The following is a 25,274-nucleotide window of genomic DNA, read 5'->3' on the forward strand; positions in this document are numbered from 1 at the left end:
AGGTTAATTTTCACACGGATTAATCAAATCAGATAGCTAGGGATCTTAATCAGTTTTGTTCTTAACAGATTATGTTTATAATTATTTGTTGATGGGTCATGTTGCACGTCGCTTGGTAGCCTACTGGTTAAACACATGGGTTGGGGGGGGGAGGGCAGGTCGCGGGTTCGACACCCTGCCATCCTGGATTTTTTGGGTTTTTTTTTGTATTTTCTTTCCAAAAATCAATTAATAAGTAAATAACTAATAATATTGATCAAATAAAACTATTTCATTAAAAACCAACCCTATTATACTTGTTTCTAACGTCTTTTATCCGTGTATGTACGTATACGTGTATTTAGATATACATATATGTATATATACGTGTATGTAATACCACGTAAACTAATGTTTTTGGTTACACATATATACATATGGATAAACTCATTAAATGTTTTTACGAACTAATAAATATTTATAAAGATTTATTTTACTTAAATAATCTTTTTATATAATAAAATGTTATATTATTTATGATAAAGGAGAATATAATATGATTCAATAATAATATTAATTATCGAACTCGCTTATCCGATCTAGTTCATTAACTTAGCGTATCTCCGTACTCTATCTTCTTTTATTGGCTTTATCGTCAACGCGTGATTTCTTTGAATCGTCATATTCTATTTCACTTTTGTTCGTCTTTGAGCTTAGTACCACATTCCCTTATTTACTTGTTTTCAACATTTTGGGGACATGTGCGTAAATGTGTTTCTCATATATACTTATACACAAAACTGCAGCTATTGTCTTACGTGTTAACAACTTATACCTTACTTTTTTATGTGCTTACATGCTTTACGTGAACCGCATTCGGAAAGGTCCAACGTAATCTTATAATAGTATGATCACACGCCATTCGTTATAGCTTTGTGCTTCTTGACATCTCAGTTATACATGCTCATTGGTTGATTTTTTATCCTCATATAACTTGTTGCAATTACTAATATTTATATATACTATATATATATATTTAAACTGATATGTTTCTCACTCAACCTTGTGTGACAAAACTACTTTATTTTCAACGTATGTGCAGGTCATCGTTTGATGTGAAGTAACTAAGTACAAGATCACTTAAAGATTTATGCTAGAAGAAAAATAACGAGAGAATATTATTTAAGAATTTTGATTGTTGATGCACTTTTGTTTTGTTGGGATATTGTGTGAATATTTGTTTCTTTTGAAATTTATTTAATATGTAATGAAACTTATAATATTGCATAATAGTACCTTGAGAGCTGTGGGCAATCAGTTCACGCCCATGCATTTCCGCCGTAGGTTGGGGTGTGACAGATTGACCATTCATACACGCCAAACATACATACACGCTACATATACATATACGCAGTATATACTCATACGGCGTATATGCTTAAACGCCACACATACATATACGACGTATATACTTATACGCCATATGTTCAGTTTAACTTTCATTTTCCGCGTTTTTGAGGTTTTCCTTCGATTCTGACGCCTTCATTCACCGTTGACCGCCATGGTTGGTTAGAGTTTGATCGTTTATGGTCTGAGTAGCTTCGGGGTGTCCAAATCTAAGCTAAGGTGGTCCTTAAGCTCGTTTTTTGTTGATTAAACACCCGATTAAAGCTAATCTAGATCCAAACGGGTCATACGGCATCATGGGGCAGCGGTGTCGGGTTCTAATATGTTGGGTCAGCTAAGATATATCATTTCTAACCTTTAGTTGGTCTCGGATCGTTGAATATAGTAGAGTAGAGAGTGTTTGGCTTAAGTGTATGTTTTTTATGGTGTAGGCTACGGTGTATAGATGGATGGAAATGGAAAGGATTAGGGTGTAAGGGGTATTTATACTCCCTTATGCCCATGGACCTAAGGCCCATCTCTCCTTTATAGTCCATATTTAATTTTATCTTTTAAGCCTACTTATCCTTCCATCTTAATTATTTTATTATTTCTCTACTAACTCAAGTAAACTATTCCATCATAAATAAATAATATATTAAATATTAACTTCAGATATTTCGGGATGCTACGTTAAGGCATCGGCCATAACATTTTCTTTACCGGGATGGTAGCTGATGGGATGGTTAATATCACACGATTAAAGGAGTGAATAATACATGTCAAATGCCCCCCCCCCCCCTTAATCTTTCACCGACACAAGTGACGATGCTCAGTAAGATCAGGTCACGCATGACCATTATATGGTGGGTGGGGCAGTGTTCCAGTGAGGCCGATGAGGGGTGGGTTGCCATGTGGATGCCACCTAGGACTAGTGGAAGTTACCCACTGGTGTATAACCATCAATCTTAGAAGTTAATGTAAAAAATAAATTGTTTATTAGGTGGATAATTTATTTATATATTTTATATTACTTGACATCTTATGTGGATAATTTAGTTAAAAGACACGTGGAAAGATTTTTTATGTTTTAATAGTATATGTAGATAATATTTACTTTTTTAAAGTCATATAATTCTATTATATGTTTATTGAATAAATGTTCAGTTATAAACAAAAGTGAACATGGGTATGATTTAAATGCTTTTGTAAATTCGAATTATATAAATAGCACTTATATTTATAAATATTTGTTAATATGTAAACTAAAAATAAATATAAACTAAATTAAATATAATAAAAAAATCTTATATAGTAATTTTACATTTGATTGACCGCACTGCAATACTATTGTAAATATCGTCGAACTTGTTCATATCACACAACATATCTTTCCGTTTTGAAATCACTTGATGGACGTTTCAATATTTTGTTCCACCTAGTTACAAATATTCAAGCACTAGTTTTCAAAAATACGCAGACGTTTGTTGGTTTTCGATCTCTAGCTCTTGAGAAATATGGACTAAGCTTTGGCCAATTTGACATATTCGGTGGTGGTAAACGGTCTTAAATATTTCCGGTACTAGTACCTAGGAGTGTCCAAAATACCTGAACTTGATTAACCCGGCCCAACCCGAACCCGAATAAGCTAGTAATGGTCGGGTTATTTTACATCAAAAACTATTAATCGGGTTATTCGGGTTAACTCGATTAGCCCGAATAGTTATATGGGTCGGGTTTCGGGTTGACCCGAATAACCCGATTAATAGTTATATATAAGTTTTAGTATGCATTTATCTATCAACATGTTAACTTTTAGCAAGGAGCGTTCATAAACTGAAAATCCATCCTAATGTTTTTATACAAACATATAATATTGTTAAGAATTTTGAATGATTCTGTTGTGTTTTCTTTTTCTTTTTCGTAGATATATGTGTGTTGCCATTTCAACATATATAACTTATCTACATTCAAGTATATATATATATATATATATATATATATATATATATATATATATATATATATATATATATATATATATATATATATATTGTGTATGTTTTTTATACATTCCTTAGTTATTCTTTGATTAATGTAAACTGGTAGAATATTCGTTTTCTTACATGTTGGCAGACAAATTTTGGGACGTAAATGTTACAAATTAGGGTGTCACACCCCAAACTACGGCCTTGGCGTGTGACCCAAATGGTGGTACCTTCTTTGTATTTAAATCATAGTTACGTGTTTAATGCGGAAATATTAGCGTGGATTAAAATATTATATTTACATAATCAAAACAGGGGATTTAAATATACCCGTTAATGTTTGCACATTGATTATTTGTTTCATAAACCACGATATACATATACTTTAAAGTTTATCAAAAGGATCTGAGCCATCAGATCATCTACCATCAACTTCGATTCTTCAAGCACGGCTAACCTTCGTTACCTCTAAAAATTTTTGAAAATACGTCAATGACACATGTTGGTGATTAAGCTGATGCATAAAATATTTTCTTTACTTAATTACCCCTCGGGACATAACTTAGGTCCGGCCCATCGTGGCTTAGAAATAATCAAGTTAAAACAAAACACAATTATAAACTTAAGTTCTACACGAACCACTCCCCAAACACCGCAGTGTTCGTTATTACTTAGATACCATCGGTATACACATGATTACCCACACTCGGACGTAACTTAGGTCCGACCCATCGTGGCGGAGGCTCAAAAACAAGTGTGGCGCGGTGTGCCCACCGACTTACCACAAATATAAGGATCCAAACAAACGTACACGACAGCCTGAGGGTCAGCGATTACTTTTGTTTATAATGTTTTAGAGATACGGAATCTCATGTAATCAATTTGTTTGACTCGATATTACAAGTTATAAAAGTTGGGCGTATTAACCTTTTTGAAAAGATCAGCCTCAATACCCTGATCGGTTCTTCCTTGCTATCTCAGACCTATAGTTCGCGTATAACCTTTTATTAATACCAGATCTTTAACCTGACTTAAGACCTTTAGTCTTTTTTTTGTATAATCTTTACCTTTACTATATTTTCCTTTTAAACCTTTAGTTTAAAATATATTTTCTCTCTTTTATAAGCTAAACCCTTAGTTTTAATTAATCACTTTCTTAAACACTACGTTTCTTCTTCATGAAGAAACGTATACTTTATTTCATTATTTAAAATTAAAAATCTATTTAAACAATAATTCATACTTTATCTATAACAAATAATTATATTCATATAATTATCTTTTATATATTTTCTTTGTTTTACTTTCTTTTGTTTATTTTCGAGGTATCGAATATATCCTCGACTTAGGGCTTCAAGACTTTAATATTTTATTAATATTTTAATCAGGCATTATCCCTACCTTGGTTGACATATAAAACTATAGACACTTGGGTAGCACTTCGACGCCGTTTCGTTTTTCAACTTCCCTTGATCAACACCTTCTTCGTCACGCAAATCAAGATACACCATCTTCGAATCTTGTAGACACGTACTTCGAGGCGGCGTAGGGTTGTCTCTTGGGTGTCACGTTCTTCAAGGCATCGTCGGTTTATGGTTTATAAGGTATAACATTGATTTTGTGGCACGAAAAAAGAGGAAACGAGCGTTGGGTCGGTGGCATGCCAAACGAGGTAGTGTGAGAGTATGTTTTCTATAGAGGGAAAGTGTTATGATTTGTGAGTGAGAATGAAGTCTGGATGCCCATATTTATAGGTTGAATTTGGTAGCCCATCACGATGCGCGATGGTCTAAAGAAGAGTTGTCGCGTATCCCGACGTAGCGCTGGTGCACATAGGTTTGCCACATGGCGAAACACGTGTTTCCCTGTCAGACTACGTCATCACGATACGCGAAGACGTTGCTTCTAAGGCTGTCGTGTATCGCGATCGGGCCTGAAGACAGATTTTTATTTTTAGCTCTTTGACTTTGGAAACTTGGCATTTTTAATCCGATATTTTCACGATGTTACATCATAACCACCTTGGAATGAATCTCGTCCGCTAGATTCGCTTCTTAGAACAAGTGGGGGTAGTTTTTCTTCATTTCAGATTCAAGTTCCCAAGTATATTCGGGTCCTCGTCGTTAGTCCCACTTTACTTTAACTAATTTCAATGTTCGTCTCTTAAGTTTATTAGTTTTCGAATCTTCGATTTGTATGGGTTGTTCTACAAATTTTCGATTTTCATTTATTTTGACATCATTTAGAGGCATAGACAAAGATTCAACGGCTAGACATTTTCCCAGATTAGAGACATGTAATACATCGTGTATCCCGTCCATTTATTCGGGTATTCGTAGATGGTAAGCGACAGTACCAATTCGCTCGAGTATTTCAAATGGTCCTACGAAACGTGGACTTAACTTTCCTTTCTTACCAAAGCGAACGACACCCTTCCAATGCGAAACTTTCAATAAGACTCTATCGCCGAATTCTAATGGCTTACAACGGACATCGGCATAACTCTCTTGGCGGTCTCGCGCCATCTTAAGTCGTTCTCGGATTCGTAACAACTTGTCAGTCGTTTCTTGGACTATTTCGGGTCCAGACAATTGATTATCTTCAGTTTCAGACCAGCACCGGCGTTCTACATTTTCGGCCGTATAACGCTTCGAACGGTGTGGCTTGAATACTCGTGTGATTGCTATTATTATATGAAAATTCCATTAGGGGAAGATGGTCATCCCAACTTCCACCTAAGTGAATCACACAAGCACGGAGCATATCTTCAAGCGTTTGAATTGTCCTTTCGCTTTGCCCATCGGTTTGAGGATGATAGGCAGTTCTAAGGTTTAACTTGGTTCCTAACACTTCTTGGAAGCTTTTCCAGAAATGAGACGTAAAGCAACGATGATAAACAGAGGCACTCCATGCAAAGCAACGATGTTGTTCACATAAATTCGCGCCAATATATCCATTGATTATGTCTCGTTGATGGGTATGAAGTGTGCGGATTTTTTTAGTCTATCCACAATGACCCAAGTTGCATTATGTTGACGAGTGGTTTTCGGGAGTTTTGTAATGAAGTCCATAGTTATCAAATTCCATTTCTAAACGGGGAGTTCGAGTTGCTGAAGTAATCTCGAGAGTTTTTTATGTTCAGCCTTGACCTTCAAACACGTTAGACATTTTGCCACATGCAAAGCGATGTCCCTTTCATTCCGTTCCACCAGTAGTTCGGCTTAAGATTTTGGTACATCTTGTCACTACTGGGGTGCATCATGTATTTGGACTTGTGAGCTTCGCTCATGATATTTTCACGCAGGTCTCCAACGATCGGTACCCAAATCCTGTTTCCAAGTCTAGGTATTCCATTGTCACCCTTGACAAGCGAGTCAATGGTGCCATTACATTTTTCGTCAAAGAAATTGTTTTCATTTATTGCTTGAAATTGAACAAATTTGATTTGCTCGACCAGATCTACTTGGAGTTCTAGTCGTAGAGCTCGAACTCTCTTTGGTTTCTCATGTTCCTTACGACTCAAGGCGTCAGCCACAACGTTAGCTTTGCCTTCGTGATAGACGATTTTACAATCGTAGTCATTTAATGTTTCCATCCAGCGTCTTTGACGCATGTTGAGTTCTTTTTGCTTGAAAATGTGTTTTAGACTTTTATAATCCGTGTACATGACAAATTTGACTCCATAGAGATAGTGCCTCCATATCATTAAGGCAAAGATTATGGCGCCTAACTCTAGATCGTGAGTTGTGTAGTTCTTTTCGTATACCTTAAGTTGACGAGAGGCGTAGGCGATTACCTTTTTCGTTGCATTTGTACACACTCTAACCCGGAATGAGACACGTCACTAACGACAACAAAGTCCTCGGTACTTTCTGGCAAGGCCAGTATAGGTGATTGGTTGGGATTTTGTTTGAGTATATTGAACGCCTCTTGTTGTTTGGTTCCCCATTCATATTTGATATTCTTACAAGTTAATGAGGTTAGAGGAACAACTATACGAGAGAAGTTTTCAGTGAACCTACGATGATAGCGGCCAAACATAAGAAAATTTGGATCTCGGTTGGCGACTTTGGAATCTCCCACTTTGAGATAGCTTCAGTCTTAGCGGGATCGACTTGAATTCCATTCACATTTTCGATGTGACCAAGAAATTGCACTTCGTGAAGCCAAAATTTGCATTTCGAGAACTTGGCATACAACTTCTTGTTTCTAAGTAATTCAAGTAAGATTCGGAGATGCGAAACATGATCTTCCTTTGACTTAGAATAAATAAGTATGTGTTCGATGAATACGATAACAAATTTATCAAAGTATGATTTACAAATACGATTCATCATGTCCATGAACGCGGTTGGGGAATTAGTGAGACCAAATGACTTGACCATGAACTCATAATGCCCATACCTTATTCGAAACGCGGTTTTAGGAATGTCTTCAGATAGGACTTTGAGTTGGTGATAACAAGAATGCAGATCTATTTTTGAGAAATAGCTTGCGCCTTGAAGTTGGTCGATTAGATCGTCGATTGTTCGTTTATCAGGGCTCGAAGTTCGATGGTCTTGGTATTGCAAATGATATGGGCATGATTGTTGGATAAACAGTCCATACCAAGTACTATATCAAAACCGGCAAGTGTCATGGGCAACAATTGAATATGCAGAGAATAACCAGCTAACATGATTTTTCTAGTTTCAAGAGCTTCGGAGATTTTAACGATTTCTCCACTAGCGGTCTCGACACTTAGAGTTTTATTTAATTTTGTTAAAGGTTCGTTTAATAGATTACAAAAGCTATAATCTATGAAACTTAAGTTGGCACCTGAATCGAATAGAACCCTATCATACGTGTTATTGACTAAGAACGTACCGGTGATGGTTTACGGTATGTCAGCCACTTTCTTGGCATCAAGCATTAAGACCCTTGCATTTCCTTTCTTCGCCTCATTCTTTTGGTCATTTCACGCGCACCACCAGCAGCGGGTTTCTTCTTGGGGCACTCGAAGCTGCGATATCCCATCTCCTTGTAGTTGTAGCAAGTCATTGTCTTCTTCCAACAATCGGCCGTTGTGTGGTCGGGTCTGTGACACGAGTCGCAAACAGTTGTGGTTGTAGACGGAGTAAAGTGGCATCTATCCTTGTGGTATTTCTTGCATATCTTACATTGGGTGTAGCTGAAATTCTTTAGGACCGAAATTCTTGAAATCTTTGAACGAGAAGCTTTCAATTTTAAGTTTCTTACATTTGTGTTTAATGCCGCCATCAACATTTAACTCATGAACACTTTCTTCGATGTGTGATGGTTTAGGACGGGATTTAACATATTTTCGAGATTGTTCGGCAGAGTGAGTTTTCCTAGATTGAGTCCTAATGTGAGATTCGGCTCTCACGGCTTTCTTTATCATATCTTGTATTTGATTTATATTTTTTTCGAGTATTTGTTCTTGTTCATTTTGAATATGGTCGCCTTCTCTTCGTTGAGATGCTTCCGTGTTGTGTTGATTTTCTTGTTCGACATTCTGAAATAATTACATTCTTTTCTTAATAACACACATTTTTATTCATTTACTTATATATATATATCATAAAGATATATATAGGGGATGGATCTTGCGAGAAGTGATATTACAGCGAGAAGTGCGAGAAGTGAATGTATAACTCCATTAATCCCCAATTTCACTCTCTTTCATATGATGTTACATACATATATGTAGGTTGGATGTATTTATGTCTTAATTACACATTCAAACCAACCTACAAAAATATAAATGTACCAAGCCACATTCAAACCTATGTACTTAAACACATACAAACATACATACACATATACAAACATACGTACCTACACACATACATTTGCACCTACAAATCGCACCTACACTTAAGAAAGGGAGTGAAATTAGGGATTAATGGAGTTACACCTTCACTTCTCGCACTTCTCGCTGTAAAAAAACTTCTGAAATGATCCAATACCTATATATATATATATATATATATTACATTATTACACACAAGCATATATATCAGTACTTGATATATATATTTTCCTATCCTTATTCGAACATTTAAACACAAATTCCTGATTACACAATTACAATAACTCTCGACTTCACTATCTTTTCTTAATTCTTCTTATACTTATTGACCAACTTCGTCATTTTGTTGCATTTGTGAAGAATCTAATCTCCTATCTTCTTCTTTTTGCTTCCCTCTTCAACCACTTTCTTCCTTAACTCATCAGTCTCGTGTAGTGCTCGATCGAGATGTTCTTCTTGGGATTTTCGAATGACATTTGGATATTCATATTGTGGAGGCGGATTTCGGTATCCCATTATCACGATGTCATAGTGAGTCTTTGGATATCGTGACGAGGTAACATCAGACGGGTAGTTGTAAAAGGCTGCTGCTACCTCTTGCTTACGAATCTCATTTGCTTGTTCTTCAATTGGAGGAATTTTGCATTGATAAGGTGGAAAGTTTGGAGAAAATTTGTTCTTGACTTCTTGAATATATTGCACATTGGGGTCTACAGAACCATAGCTTGGACTCTTGTGGAAGAATGGTTGTACACATCCTTGATTTGGTGGACAGTCATAATTCGTTGGTTCCTCCATTGGAGTTGAACTGCTTAAGTGATCTCTTCATCTGGATCTTCTTCAGGGTCTTCTTCCTCTTCTACTTCTTCTTTCGGATCTTCCTCTTCTTCGGGTCTTCCTCTTCTCCCATCAGTTTTGCAGTTTCAACCACCAAAGGGTGCAGACGATAACTCTCGTATGGTTGGATGACTCTCATCTTCGGTTTTTGAGGAGGTTCTATGGGGCGGGGTTCCAGTGTGCCATCATCTTTAGTCAGAGTGACAATGCATCCAGTCGAAAGAGTCGGATTCTGGTTCCTCTTTGATTTGTTTGTCAGCCAAATATGCATAAGATGGATGGGGATTGGGTGGTAGATACATCGGAATGTCATGCAGGTAATATGTCGGAATGTCAAATGGTTGATATGTCGGAATGTCGGACAGGTGATACAACGGTATGCTTGATGCATGATAACTTGAATCTCTTGAGGGATTGTTCCTTTGCACTGTTGAATCGTCGGGTAAGTTGATTGGTAGTTGTTCAGTGCCAAGGAAGTACACCGGTGTGGGTCGTTCGATTGGGTGATCTTGGTTGAAGAAGTCTTCTTAGTACTCTAAGCTCATGTTTTCCTTTGGAAGAGGTTCGGGGTTTCCAGCTCTCCTTGCATAGTCCATGAATCCCTCCATTATCTTTTTAAATGACATCTATGGGTGGTTTAGATTGAGGAGGGATAGAAAACGTTTACCAGCCTATCTTATCCTTATTTTAATAAAACAAGTAATAAAATTTTCTATTCACTTGGATTGAAGCTTAGGTATTATCAATTAATACCTAATTCGCTAAGATCGATGGCTCTAATACCAACACTTATCACACCCCAAACTACGGCCTAGGTGTGTGACCCAAATGTTGGTACCTTCTTTGTATTTATATCAGAGTTACGTGTTTAATGCGGAAATATTAGCGTGGATTAAAGTATTATATTTACATAATCAAAACACGGGATTTAAAATATATCCGTTAATGTTTACAAAATGATTACTTGTTTCATAAACCACCATTTACATCTATTTAAAAGTTTATTAAAAGGACCTGATCCATCAGATCATCTACGATCAACTTCGATTCTTCAAACGCGACTAACCTTCGTTACCTGTAAAAATGTTTGAAAATACGTCAGCAACACATGCTGGTGAATAAGCTAACGCATAAAATATTTTCTTACTTGATTACCCCTCGAGACATAACTTAGGTCCGGCCCATCGTGGCTTAGAAATAATCAAGTTAAAACAAAACACAATTATAAACTTAAGTTCTACACGAACCACTCACCAAATACCGCATCGTTCGATATTACATAGATACCATCTGTATACACATGATTACCCTCACTCGGACGTAACTTAGGTCCGGCCCATCGTGGCGGAGGCTCATAACCAGGTGTGGTGCGGTGTGCCCACCGACTTACCACATAAGTAAGGATCCAAATAAACGTACACGATAGCCTGAGGGTCAGCAATTACTTTTGTTTATAATGTTTTAGAGATACGTAATCTCATGTAATCAATTTGTTTTGACTCGATATTACAAGTTATAAAAGTTGGGCGTATTCACCTGTTTAAAAAGATCAACTTCAATACATTGATCGATTCTTCCTTGCTATCTCAGACCTATAGTACGAGTATAACCTTTTATTAATACCAGATCTTTAACCTACCATAAGACCTTTAGTCTTTTTTTTTTGTATAATCTTTACCTCGATTATATTTTCTTTTTAAACCTTTAGTTTAAAATATATTTTCTCTCTTTTATAAGTTAAACCCTTAGTTTTAATTAATGACTTTCTTAAACATTACGTTTCTTCTTCTTGAAGAATCGTATGCTTTATTTCTTTATTTATTATTTAAAAATCTATTTAAACAATAATTCATACTTTATCTATAACAAATAATTATATTCATATAATTATCTTTTATATACTTTCATTGTTTTACTTTCTTTTGTATAATTTCAAGGTATCGAGTGTATCCTCGACTTAGGGCTTTAAGCCTTTAATATTTTATTAATATTATAATCGAACATTATCCCTACTTTGGTTGGTTTTTAAAACTCTAGACACTTGGGCTGCACTTCGATGCCGTTTTGTTTTTCAAACTTCCCTTGATCAACACCTTCTTCGTCACGCAAATCGAGATACACCAATCTTCGAATCTTGTAGACATGTACTTCGAGGCGGCGTCGGGTCATCTCTTGGGTGTCACGTTCTTGAAGGCATCGTCGATTTATGGTTTATAAGGTATAACGTTGGTTTTATGGCACGGAAAATAAGGAATAGAGCGTAGGGTCAGTGGCACGCAAAACGAGGTAGTGAGAGAGTATGTTTTCTAGAGAGAAAGTGTTGTGAGTGATTTGTAAGTGAGAATGAGGGCTGAACGCCCATATTTATAGGCTGAATTTGGTAGCCCATCGCGATACACGATAATCTAAAAAAGGGCCGTCGCATATCGCGACGTATCCCAGGTGAGTCACAACATAGGTTTGCCACGTGGCAGAACACGTGTCTCCCTGGTGAGTCACAACATACGCGATGATGTTGGTTCTTAGGTTGTCGCGTATCGCGATCGGGCTTGAAGTCAGATTTTTATGTTTAACCCTTTGACTTTGAAAACGTGCCATTTTTAATCCGATATTTTCACGTTGTTACATAGGGACATTCAAAGAAAATACATAAACAATCTGATTAAAAAACATTTCCAGCTAAAAGGATCAAAGTTGCCACCTCACATAAAAATCAATATTCAAAAATAGACAAGCAATTATATGGACTCAAACTGCTAACTTAGAGTAACACTCGACCCACCCGACCTGACTTACATGATACCCGATTAACTTGAACCCGACTAACCCGAACCTTAATAGGGTCAGGTTGCAGGTTAGTTTTTTTTTAAAAAAAAAAAACCCGAATAACCCAAAACCCAATCGGTTGACCCGTGAACACCCCTAATAGTACCCGACTCGAGAATGAGATCGTGTTCTATATTGTTATTGTCTTTGGGTTCCGCTTGTTCTTTCCGCAGGTTGCTGACAACAAAATCAACCTCTTCAGCACTATCTTCAACACTTTGCTCAGAGTAGATGCAAAACTAGGGAATTTGTAAGGGTTTTTGGCATTGGTGTTGAAATCGAGCTATTTGTTGGGGCATATAGATGAACGATTGTTGGAAAGCATCAAAGTTTTGGAACACTTCAATATTTTGAAAGTTGATTGCATTTTGTTAACCCGAAGTGTTGCCCTGGTACTAAGACTTATTTTTTTTTTGGCGTCTCGTCTTTTTAAATTGTTGCATCCTTTTTAATTAAAGTTGAGTTTGTAGAGAAAAAAATGAGGGCGGGATATGCTTAAAATTGTTGAATTGGTATAATATTTATACCATAATTTTAATTATTATCATCATTTTAAAGTTAGCAATTATATAAATGTTGGGGGCAACGGAAAATTCGTGGATTGGATTGGATGACGAGCATCTTGCAATTTGTCTAACAAGGCATGGTATAAAGGTATGGAGGTAAAAAGACCCAAATACCCATGAAAGATCATCCACGGGTCGACAAGGACATCATCAAAGGTCACCCGTGGAACATTTTTATTACCCGCATAACTCAAGTCAGAGAAAGATTAAAAATAAACTCCAGAGACCTTTCGCCTGTTGATTAAGACGCCATCTGAATTCATCCGCATGGTATTCCTTTGGGATTAGATCCGTGTTTTTTCATTAGCGCCATTCGCGTCTGTATTAGGCGTCTGTATTAGAATTGTAACAGTCTATTTATTTGGGTAATATGAGTCAATCTCTTTAAGGTCCGACGGAAACTCCGGCGGTGGTTAGATGTTCAGGTGGAGGTACGGCTCCGGCATGACCAACTCCTTGCGATTTAGGACATGTGACGGTAGAGGCTCGTCGAATGTAGAAGGAGACAGATCTGGATATTCTCCTTCGACGAGATCTCACCGTCAGAATGCCAGATCTGAGAAGATTCAGTCTCCTAAAAAATGGTTGCAGCAGCAGCATCAACAGAGGGCCATTGCCGAGTACGAACGTATGGTACGAGAAGAAAGAATCCGTGCTCGGACTTTGGTGTTTGATGATATGCTGGTACGTTCTCCATCTACTCTAGCATCAATCAGGCGAACTCAGATGAGAGAAAATTCCAGAACGGAGGTATTTTCGGAAAAAGGGATGGAAGAGAGAAGTCGTGACATAGGACGTCCAGTGATGCGGGGGTTTTCCCGCATATCTGTGTACGATCAAAGTCATGCTTATAGAAGCACAGATCCCACATATCGTCGTGATGAAGTGAGTTACATTAGCGACGATAGTCAAATTCATGATAAGGAAGAAATCAGTCATCCGCATGCGGAGGTTCGACATACTGAATATATTACAGTGATGCGGAAGAAGATTTTACAAAGACGTATCATCCTGCAGCATTTGCAAAAAAATCAAAGTTCGTTCCGCGCATTGCTACAACTCTTTTCCCGGTCAACGTGAAGATCCCTATTAACTTAGGGAAGTATAACGGAATGTCTAATCCAAGTGATCACGATAGGAGGAGTTAGTCGTTTGACTCTTCTCTATTGGTGCCACATGTTCACGTTAACATTGACTGGGGTAGCTCATGAATGGTTCGAAAAATTAACGGACTGAAAAATCAAAAGCCAGGATGATTTCGTAGCCAAGTTTTCCCAACACTTCAGCCAACAGCGAAAACACACGCGGAACCCCTATGAGACTTTAGATGTCATTAGGCGCGACAGTGAATCTGTGGAGGATTTTAACACACATGTCAATGAGGAAAGCTTAAACATCTAGGAATTAGTGAAGATATGCTACGCGGAGTCTTCCGCAATAATGTGCGGAGTAGCCGTTTGATCCATTGTTTAACGGGAAAAGATGGAATGTCTAAGGAATGGGATGAGATAATGCCAACGACTAAGCTTTTTGCCAAAACATAAAAAATTTGCGGTCAGAAATCCATAAACAAAAAACTAAGGTAGAGTTCAACAACCGTGGACAAATAAACCAGCTAGAGATTTGATTTGGTCTAGACTTCAACCATCCACAGAGTCTTCAATACAACTAGATGCGAGAACATTAATTGGTAACAAGAAAAAGGATCGGAATTTCACAGAGAACAGTAATAGTTGGACTTCGTTAACAAAAACTCCTTCGTAGATTTTGACTACAGAAAATGTGAATTTTAAAAAACCACCACCACTTTTGAAGAGAACGCATTTGAACCCTAACAAGCATTGCATGTTTCATGATGACTTCGGTCATCACACAGACGATTGCATCAGCTTATGAACTGAGATTCAAAGCGCAATTAAGTCACGGAAATTAGAGCATCTGTTGAAAAATGTGAAAGCAAGGGACCTGTAAACCTCCCACACAAGTCAATCTTGGCCCGCCTAAAAAGCAGGTCAAAGATTTAAACGTTCACATGATCCAATGAGGAAAACTATGCAGATACAAAGGACAAGAAGTTGATTATGAGGAATGGAAAAATGAACCCGTTGTGTTCCCGCGGGTTAAAGGCGGTCCTTGTATGAATACCCGCTGATAATCACTGCCTTGATTGGAATTATCGATCTCAGTACGTCTTGTTTGATACAGGAAATACGTTTGATATTATGTATGAACAATGCTTTGAGCAATTGGATGAGGAAGACAAGGAGAGTTTGAAACTCAATCATGCGCCAGTATCTGGTTTTGGCTATAAGGTGATGCATCCGCGAGGGGTGATTTCTTTCCATGTTACACTCAGTGATGGAATTTACTCACGAACGGAGGATGTGGAGTATTTGGTTTTTCCAGCCAAGTCTAAACATGATATAATTTTGGGTAGAGAGGCGATTGGCAATTTTAACGCTAGCCCATCTACATCTCACGGTGCGGTCGGAGTCCCAACTCACACAGTCGTGGCAATCATCCATGTCAACAAACATTGCTTCACATTAGAAAGCTCAAAACCAAGCAAGATTCCAAAAACGGTGGAAAGAACTGAACCAGAGAAATGGGCGATGAACCTGAAATTTCCAGAGCAGACCGTCACAATTGGTCCCATAATTTATGAGATAGTAAGGACGTTTTTTAAATAGTGGTTGATAAAAAATGTGGGCGTGTTTGCTTGGCAACCCGTAAATATGACGGGTGTTCCAAGAAAGATTGTGGAACACAAGCTGCGGTTCAATCCATCGTTTACTCTAATCGTCCAAAAGAAACGAAAAATGGGTCCTGAGCAAACTAAGGTCATGAATGAGTAGATTCAATATTTATTGAACGCTGGGATCATTCAAGAAATTCAGTGCAAAGGTGGGTTTCCAATCCAGTCATTGTTCCCAAGAGCAACGGAACATGGCGGATGTGCATCGATTTTAAGGACTTGAACAAAGCATGCCCCAAGACTGTTATCCACTGCCGGAAATTGATCTGAAAGTCGATACGGTTGCATCTTTTCAGATTCAAATGTTTCCTTGATGCTTAGAAAGGATATCATCAGATCCGCATGGCAGGTGGTGATGAAGACAAAACCGTGTTCCGCACAGATCAAGGCACATTTTGTTATCAAATGATGATGTTTGGTTTAAAAAACGCGGGAGTGACATACTAACGCCTGATGGACAAAGCCTTTAAAGAACAAATTGGGCATAATTTGGAAGTTTACACAGATGACCTTGTGATAAAAATTTTCGAGGAGGACCGTTGTGTGATATTGAAGAGACATTTAATACCTTGAGAACGATTAACATGAAACTTAATCCTAGCAAGTGTTCATTTGGAATGGAAGAAGGAAAATTTTTGGGCGTAATCGTTACAAGTGAGGGTTTAAGGCTAACCCTGATAAAGTCCAAGAAATGGCCCGCACGCCTTCACCTTCTTCCCTTAAAAGGTGCAAATATTTAATGGAAGATTGGTGGCTTTAAACAGGTTTCTAGCCAATCATGCGGCTAAGTCCTTTCCTTTTGTATCCACGTTGAGAAATTGCTTGAAGAAACCACACTTCAAGTGGACCGCGGAGGATGAACAAGCATTTGCGGAAATCAAAAAATGCCTAATAGAGTTACCCACTTTGTCCGCACCACAAGCGGGAGAACCATTAACTTTATACATTTCAGCGTCAGGTATAACCATCAGAGTAGTATTGTTAATAGGGATGGCAATGAAACCATAACCTGATGGGAAAACCTGAAACCCGACATAAATTGGACGGGTAATACCCGACCCATTAGGGTTTGGGACGGGTTTGGGATTACCTTTAAATTTTTTCGCAGGTTTGGGACGATTTGGGATTTCCAATATACCCGATTACTCGACCTGATTACCCGATGTAATAACAAGGTATGGGTTTGGGAATACCTAAACCCTTCCCAAACCTGTCCCATTGCCATCCCTAATTGTTAAAAAACAAAGCGGTCCAAACACCAATCTATTATGTTAGAAGAACGTTGACAGATGCGGAGACAAGGTATTCAATGCTTTAAAAGTTGGTTTTGACTTTGGTTTATGCGGCCAGGCGTCTCCGTAGGTATTTCCAAGGACATCCAATCAATTTATTGATGAATTACAAGTTGAAAGTATTTTGGGTAATCCTGAATTGTCCGGAAGGCTGGCCAAATGGGCCATAGAACTGGGTGAACATGCAATTGAGTATAAAATGAGACCCGCAATCAAAGATCAAATGTTGGCAGACTTCGTCACAGAGGTCCCGCAAAAAAAAGAAAAAGAGTGTTTGATCAAACAACAAATTCCAGCACCTCCTGAACATGATCAGGTATGGTCACTGTTTACTAATGGGGCTTCAAGTGGTGAAGGATCAAGCACGGGTCTTAGATTGGTTAACCTTGAATGAAACGAGTTTATTTACGCCATCAAGTTGGACTTTAAAAGTACCAACAATGAGGCAGAATATGAAGCTTTTCTGGTAGGCTTGCGGATAGCCAAAAAACTCGGTGTAAAGCATTTGGAAGCAAGGGTAGACACAATGTTAATATCGGGGTAGATCAATGGATCATATGAAGCGAAGGATGATGTGATGGCCTTATAATTGTCACAAGCGAATGAGCTCATTCTCATGTTTGCATCATGCAAAGTCATCCACATCAAAAGCAGTGAAAACAAGTCCGCGGAAGCCTTGAGCAAATAAGCTTCAACGAATTTCGAACATTTCGCAAAATACATTCGTATTGAAGTCTTATATCACCCTTCGGTACCGCAACATCAGGTGATGGTCATTCAAACGGGAGTCGAGTCTTGGATGACACCAATTCTTGTTTACTTTTTGTGACATTCGTGACAAAACGAGGTATACCTTATTCCATACGTAGCGACTATATGATAAATCGGTTAATTCGTAACAATTAAACGAGTAACCAACCGATACTGATTATGACCCGTATATAAATTGAGGGGTCATATATGATTTATATATATTATAGTGGATAACATACTGATATTAAGCCCCAAGCACGTTTAAAACCATTTAAACGAAAATGGTTTCATTTAACAATACGCTATGACTTGAAATGCAATCGTTAACATCAAGACGAGCATTGTAGCATCCGTCAAGACGAAAAAGACTTATGGAACACTTATATAAGATGTTTTAAGCAATCCGAAAAAATATTTTTGAATTTTTACAACGATTCAATGCGTTTTTCTTATTTTACAAAAAATGGGCTGAAAAACAATCGTTTCCGCGCTGTTCTTCGCACTTGAACTATTTTTCTTGCAAAAAACCGAACCCGCACCTAAAATAGACTCATAATTGATTGTGATAGTATAGAAAAAAACAAAAAAAAATAAATGGTTAGGGTCCCACCCTTATTCCATAAGGGGGGAATTCCCACCCTTTGTTTCTTTTCTTTTTCTCATCCACATCTCCATATTATTGCAAAACATATAGACAAACATCTGCCCTGCCTTATTTCTCTCAAAAACTAGCAGCTAAGTTTTGATTAAATATTTAACATGTTTTAATCAAGTTATAATCCTATAAACATGTTCTAATTACTAATTAGTATTAAGAATGTTTAACCATCCAAAACCTATTAAAATGACATAAAATCTTGTTTTGTCGTAAACATGTTTACAAATCAGAACCATATAGATTTTTGACTGAAAACACGGATAAGAACATTGATATAACGTTTTTGCGGGTTAAAAGTTCGGTTTGAAACCCTAACTGAAACCGTAATTAACAAGGCTTGATCATGGATGACTTATGCTTGGTTTTGTTGTGTATGGCCTATAGGTGATCTTCTTAATTAGTCACAACATCAGAACTGTCACACGCTCAAATTTCGACTAACGGAGTTTAACCACGAGGCGTGTGACATACCAGGATCTAGCTCATTTTTATACCAAACATCCAATTCAAATATTCAAAATATTATTTAGGTCTCATTCAAACATGAGAAAACAAAAACCAAACCATACAAATTAAAGTTTACGGAAGCGTAAAGTAAATGGTTTGAAATAATAAACCACGTGCTCAAACTTGCACAGACCATCAAATGTAAACAATGTGAAATAAAAGTTCATGCGACAACTATGACTCCTGACATAGGAAATGCAACCCACTCCTTAAAACATCTAGCAACCTGGGCAAGGATAAATACTCAAGGGTTAACAGCTTGTTGGTGAGTTCATAAGTTGTAGTAAAAATTAGTATATACATTGTAGATAGTATACGTAGCATAAGTAGTGTATGTATAAGCAGATTTAGAACTTTTCCAATATACCAGGGTAGCTAACCCATTTAAAAGCTACTAGACATTTGAACCGAAGCTGACTGTATGTATGCCTTCTTACCAGGTCTATCACCAACACTGGCCTATAAAAGTTAGGTAAATATAACACCCGTTTTATGGCATCACAGCCGTGCTAGCGCGACTAGCCTGGGTGGGGCTTGTCAAACCCAGTAGTACTACTCCGTATAACCCCGCGATCCCATCCTATTGGTTCAAGCTAACGTAAGGACTTTTAGTGATATAAGGGCATCTAGTATAAACTTGTGATATATAAGAAACTACATAAATCCAAAACAAGTCGATGTGTTTTCCTCTAGAAAAACCAGTATGTAAGTATATCCATATTTTATCCCCAAAAAAAAGCATAGAAATATGGTGTGTTTTCAATCCAGAAAACAAGTTTACTAAATTAGTTGTGTTTTCAATCCAGAAAACTATGAGAAGTGTTTTGTGTTTTCAATCTAGAAAACAAGTATGCAAAAATAGTTTTGTGTTTTCAATCTAGAAAACAAGTAGGGAAAATGCATGAACTCACCAGGTGTCGTGTGCAATAGACTTTTCTCAAAACCAATAGGGTGCACTTGACTCGCTAATCGTTAACTAGTACAAGTGTTTAAGTGTTGGTGCATAAATGTCAGTAGTTCATAGTCTAGTGTCTGTAATCGAGTCTGTAATGTTATTTATGTTTTTGTTTAAGCGAAGTTGTTAACAAGTTCGCCTAGGTGAACTTGTTGAACAAGCGAAGTTATGGACAACTTCGCCTGAACATATCAGGCGAAGTTGTCGTGTATTTATATACCAGCTTACGGCTTGGTTTTAGGTAAGTCGTTTTAAGTTAATCGAGTTGATCTAAGCTGGTAACGAGAGTCTGTATCAGTGATTCATATCACGTGAGTTCAGTTATTAATATATAACGTGTTTCGGTTTATTCGTGTGTGTTTGTTTGGTTTGCTTTCTACGCTCGTAACGATCTACGCAGGGATTCCGCACCTGAGTAGACCGAGATATCTCGTGTGATCCGTCCAGGGAACCTACAATTGGTATCAGAGCATTTGTTCGATTGTGTGGTTCGGGATATTCACGCGGGTGTAGAAATCGTTGTCACACCCGGCCCTGAACGGCGGAAACAGCCGGGCGCGCGCGAGTGGGGATTGATACTTAAGCACGGGCCATTGCAAACATTCAAGATAAGATTTTCATTGCGCATGAAATGTTTAATACAAATACATTACATTGTTTAAAAATTACATAAAATCATCCAAGTATAAAAACTGTTGAAGATTTCCACGCCATATCCCCTTGCGCGGCGAGAACAACCACGCGCATCGAAGGGATAGAACTAAAATCTTCCAAAAAGCTAGTTTTAGATGTTCAGCGTGAGGTGCTCTAAGTGTGACTCCATGCGCTACCTAGTTATCTCCTGAAAGACACGTAAAACATTTGAATCAGTATAAACTGAGTGAGTTCACAAGTTTTAGTAACTTGATTAATCGTATCGCGTCATAGTCTTGGCGAAAATCATATTAAAACACATTTCTGATTTCATGTCTAAACATATGCTTGATAAACTGTATGAAAACATAGATCTGACAACATATTTCTGATAGATCCGTTCCGCGGGTTACGCGCGAACGTTTCTGGAAAACGTACTCGTCTATGCAAAGTGGCGCTGCCACTACGAGCTAAAATAGTGTAATACCGTCCCGCGGGTTGCGCGTGGACATTTCTGAAAAGCCGTGCTCGTCCATGCAAAGTGGCGCTGCCACTACGAGCTAAAATAATACTGTAATACCGTCCCGCGGGTTGCGCGTGGACATTTCTGAAAAGCCGTGCTCGTCCATGCAAAGTGGCGCTGCCACTACGAGCTAAAATAATACTGTAATACCGTCCCGCGGGTTACGCGCGGACGTTGTGCCGGAAAACAAGGCGCTCGTCTGCGTAAGAGGAGCGACCTCTACGAGCGGGCTCAATCCCATAGTACTGCCCCATGACCATACTAGGCACTCGTCCATGCAAAGAGGTGCGACCCCTACGAGTGGGTGGATCAAACCAGCAGTCCCTACCCTTAGAGTTCCAATGGTAAAGTGATCACTTACTCGAGTTCTGGCGCACATACATCGTAAACCATAGATAACCGTTTGCATTGCTCATCATGAAACATAATTTAAACACAATCGTTTACATAACTTGTAAGTATACCATGATAAATCGTAATTTAAGCACGTGTCCCTCGCCCCGAAAACAGTTTAAAAACAGTGAAAATAGTGAAAATAGGGGCTGTGAGACTCACCTGTGGTTCTTGTTAAGGGATTAATCGAGATTCGGGTTTTCTTGGTGTTGGCCTTTGAATTGAAGGTCTAGAATACGATTAAATAACAAGAAGTATATATATTAAGATCAAGAAATAGGGGAATATAAGGGTTGGAAAGTAGATCTCAAGGTTATAATCTCGGCTTACCTAGTAACAGGATCGGAAATGAAAACAACGGATGCTTGGGAGATGATTAGTGCAAGTTTGCAGTTCTTAAGAGAGAAGTTTGAAGTGTGTTTGGGTGATAATTTAGGTTACATATTTATAGGCAAACTCAAGGGAACACAATCCCTTGCTTTAGGGGATTGTAATCTTTTCATATCTAGGTGTAATGATGATAAAGTATGGAAATTATTATTATTTATTTAAAAGTGGAGGAGTGGATAAAAGATTTTGATTTGATTTGGACAGAACATGCAGGTCTGTGGTTGGTGAGAATAGGGTGGCTGACAGTTGACTTTTCATGTTACAGTATGCTTTTTCAGGTGCTTTTGTCAGTGTTCAGTAAAAAGAGTAGAAATTTCTGAAACACGCTACTGTTTCCTTTTGGGCGGGAATAATCCTCCTTAAATCTGGAGATTAGGCTAAGTGTTCTGCGCGTATAACTTTGTGCGCATAGCTTTCTGCGTGAAGGACATTTCTTTGCTGCAGGTAGGTGCGTAACCTTCTCGCAGTCAGGGACATTGAGTTTCATTTGTAAATTTTCCAGGTGGTCTTGGTATTTCAACATAGTGATCAGTCATGTTGAAGTCAATTCCATCTTGGAGCTTCAGACAAACTAGCTCTCAATGTTCCCGCCATGCGGGGAGGTTAGTTCCCTTCCGCACGCGCATAAACGATTTAGGATGCACCCGCCTTAGCATCATGCGGGATGGTCAACCCATTAGACAACATAAAGTTAAGTTACATGAAAACATAAAGCCACAACATTCGCGCATGGCGCATATAACATATGCCCACGCTGGTTTTTACATCGCGCGCTCGCGCAGGGCGCACATGACGTGCCCGCGCTGACTCTAACATAGCGCGCTCGCGCAGGGCGAACATAACAATTGCCCGCGCTGATTCTATCATAGCGCGCTCGCGCAGGGCGAACATAACAATTGCCCGCGCTGATTCTAATATAGCGCGCTTAATATTCACAATCACCTAATTATTAGGTTGATTACTTAGTTTATAGGATTGGGAAATTACCGGGTGTCACAATCGTCCCGTTTTGACTATTCGCGGGACGTGTTTTCTGTGTTTTTGATCATTCTTACCTCCTACCATCATGTTCAAGCCTTTACACCATCAAAAACCTCGTTAAAATCCGATTTACAGATCTGCAAATCTTCCGTGTTCATCAGCCGAAGTTGCCGTCACCGTGCGTAGGGTTTCGGCAAAGATATAAGGTTAAGCGAAGTTATCCACAACTTCGCCTACCTTCTCAAGTTCGCCTAACTCAAGCGAAGTTCTCTACAACTTCACCTACCTCTTAAGTTCGCTTACCTCAAGCGAAGTTAAGAATCAGCGAAGTTAATCAGCAGTGTTATCAGCGAAGTTCTCTACAACTTCGCCTACTTCAAGCGAAGTTATCCTTAACTTCGCCTACAGTACTTCGGTTTAAAAAAAAATAAAAAAAATAAAAAAAAATTTCTTAATTTTTCAGGTTTCTTACTTTTCAGGAAAGATGTCGTCGATCAACATCTCTGAGTTAGTGAAGATGGAAGTTGAAGCAGGGTCAGCTACCAAGGCCCCAAGATTGCTGAAGGGAACCGATTTCGTTGCACGGAAGGATCGGTTCATACAATACGTCAAATACCAGGATGCGAAGATGTGGGTATGCATCCAGGATGGGTATATTCCACCAGTTATGGAGTATGAAGGTCGTGATCAAATTAAAAAGTATAGTAAAATGGAAGAAGAAGAAGAGAAAAAGATGTATGAGGCCGAGAGCAAGGCTCATGCTGCTATTACTATGGCTCTTCCTCAAGAGATCCTTCATACGTTCAGAAAGTATACGTCAGCAAGAGAGCTTTGGGAAGCTCTTGAGAACAGATTTGAAGGGAATGTAGGAATCCGGGCTTCAAAGATAAAATTGCTCAAAACCCAGTTCTCAGTCTTCAAGTATTTGAAGAATGAATCCTTAGATGATATTATCACTCGATATTACCATCTGATGACTGAATTGAGCAACTATTCTATTTCCTACAGAGAAGAAGAAATAGTTGAGAAGCTTCTAGATGCTCTCCCACCAAAATAGGAGATGTACACTTTGCTGATGAGGGAAGACAAAGACTTTCCCACATATGATCTAGAAACGGCAGTCAACAAGCTCAGAACCTTTGAGCTTAACATGGTCAGAAAAGAGACACCTATGGATCAGGTTCAAGATCCAGGTATGTATGGAGCTAAAGTCAACACTAGCTCAGGATCGAAGCCTGAATCTGCTGCCTACTACACAAAGGGAGAGTCGGGCCCCAACTCATCACATGAGGGGCATGTGTCAGTTAACACAAATGGGGATGTTAGCTATGTAGCAGCTGGATCGAGTGGTTCTCAACCTCAGGTAAGCAAGAGTAGTTGCTCTCCAAGTTCTCCCTGCAACAACTACTCCAAGATGCCTATGAGTGTCAAGTCTGCTGAAGAGCAGTTTGGTCTCTATGCTTCTTTCATTGCTTCCTATGAGAACTACATTCAAGGGAAGATTGTTGATCCAGCTATGTTGGATGAAGATTACGATCAGATTGATGCTGACGATATGGAAGAAATGGATCTGCAATGGCAGATGGCCATGATCGTAAGAAAAGTAAAGCGGTTTATGAGGAAGACCGGAAGGAAGTTTGTCGGTGGAAAGCCGGTGTTTGACAAGGCAAAGGTGAGATGCTACAATTGTCAACAAAATGGTCACTTTGCAAAGGAATGCAGGAATGAGCGTGTAGAACGAAGTCAGGGCAGGTCTACACAGCAAAGTGGAGGTTCTAAAGATTATAGTGCGATGATGTCCAGAGAAGATGGTGAATACAACTGGAACCTGCTGTCTAAAGAAACTTTTGAGCAGGCAAATTTGGCGAAGGTTGAAACTGAAGAAAGTGAGAAGGTTACCGGAGAAGAAAAAGCTTTCATGGCAGATGTTAAAGATCAGCTCTCCGAGGTATGTTCTAAACCAACTTGTTCAAAATGTGAGAACTTGTCTGAGCAACTAGCGACCATAACTGATCAGTACGTTAGTTTGGATGCTGAGTT

The sequence above is a fragment of the Bidens hawaiensis genome, unplaced genomic scaffold (assembly GCF_021521415.1).
Source record: "Bidens hawaiensis isolate Kalapana, Puna unplaced genomic scaffold, B.hawaiensis_p1.1 tig00019623_1, whole genome shotgun sequence".
Taxonomy (NCBI): domain Eukaryota; kingdom Viridiplantae; phylum Streptophyta; class Magnoliopsida; order Asterales; family Asteraceae; genus Bidens; species Bidens hawaiensis.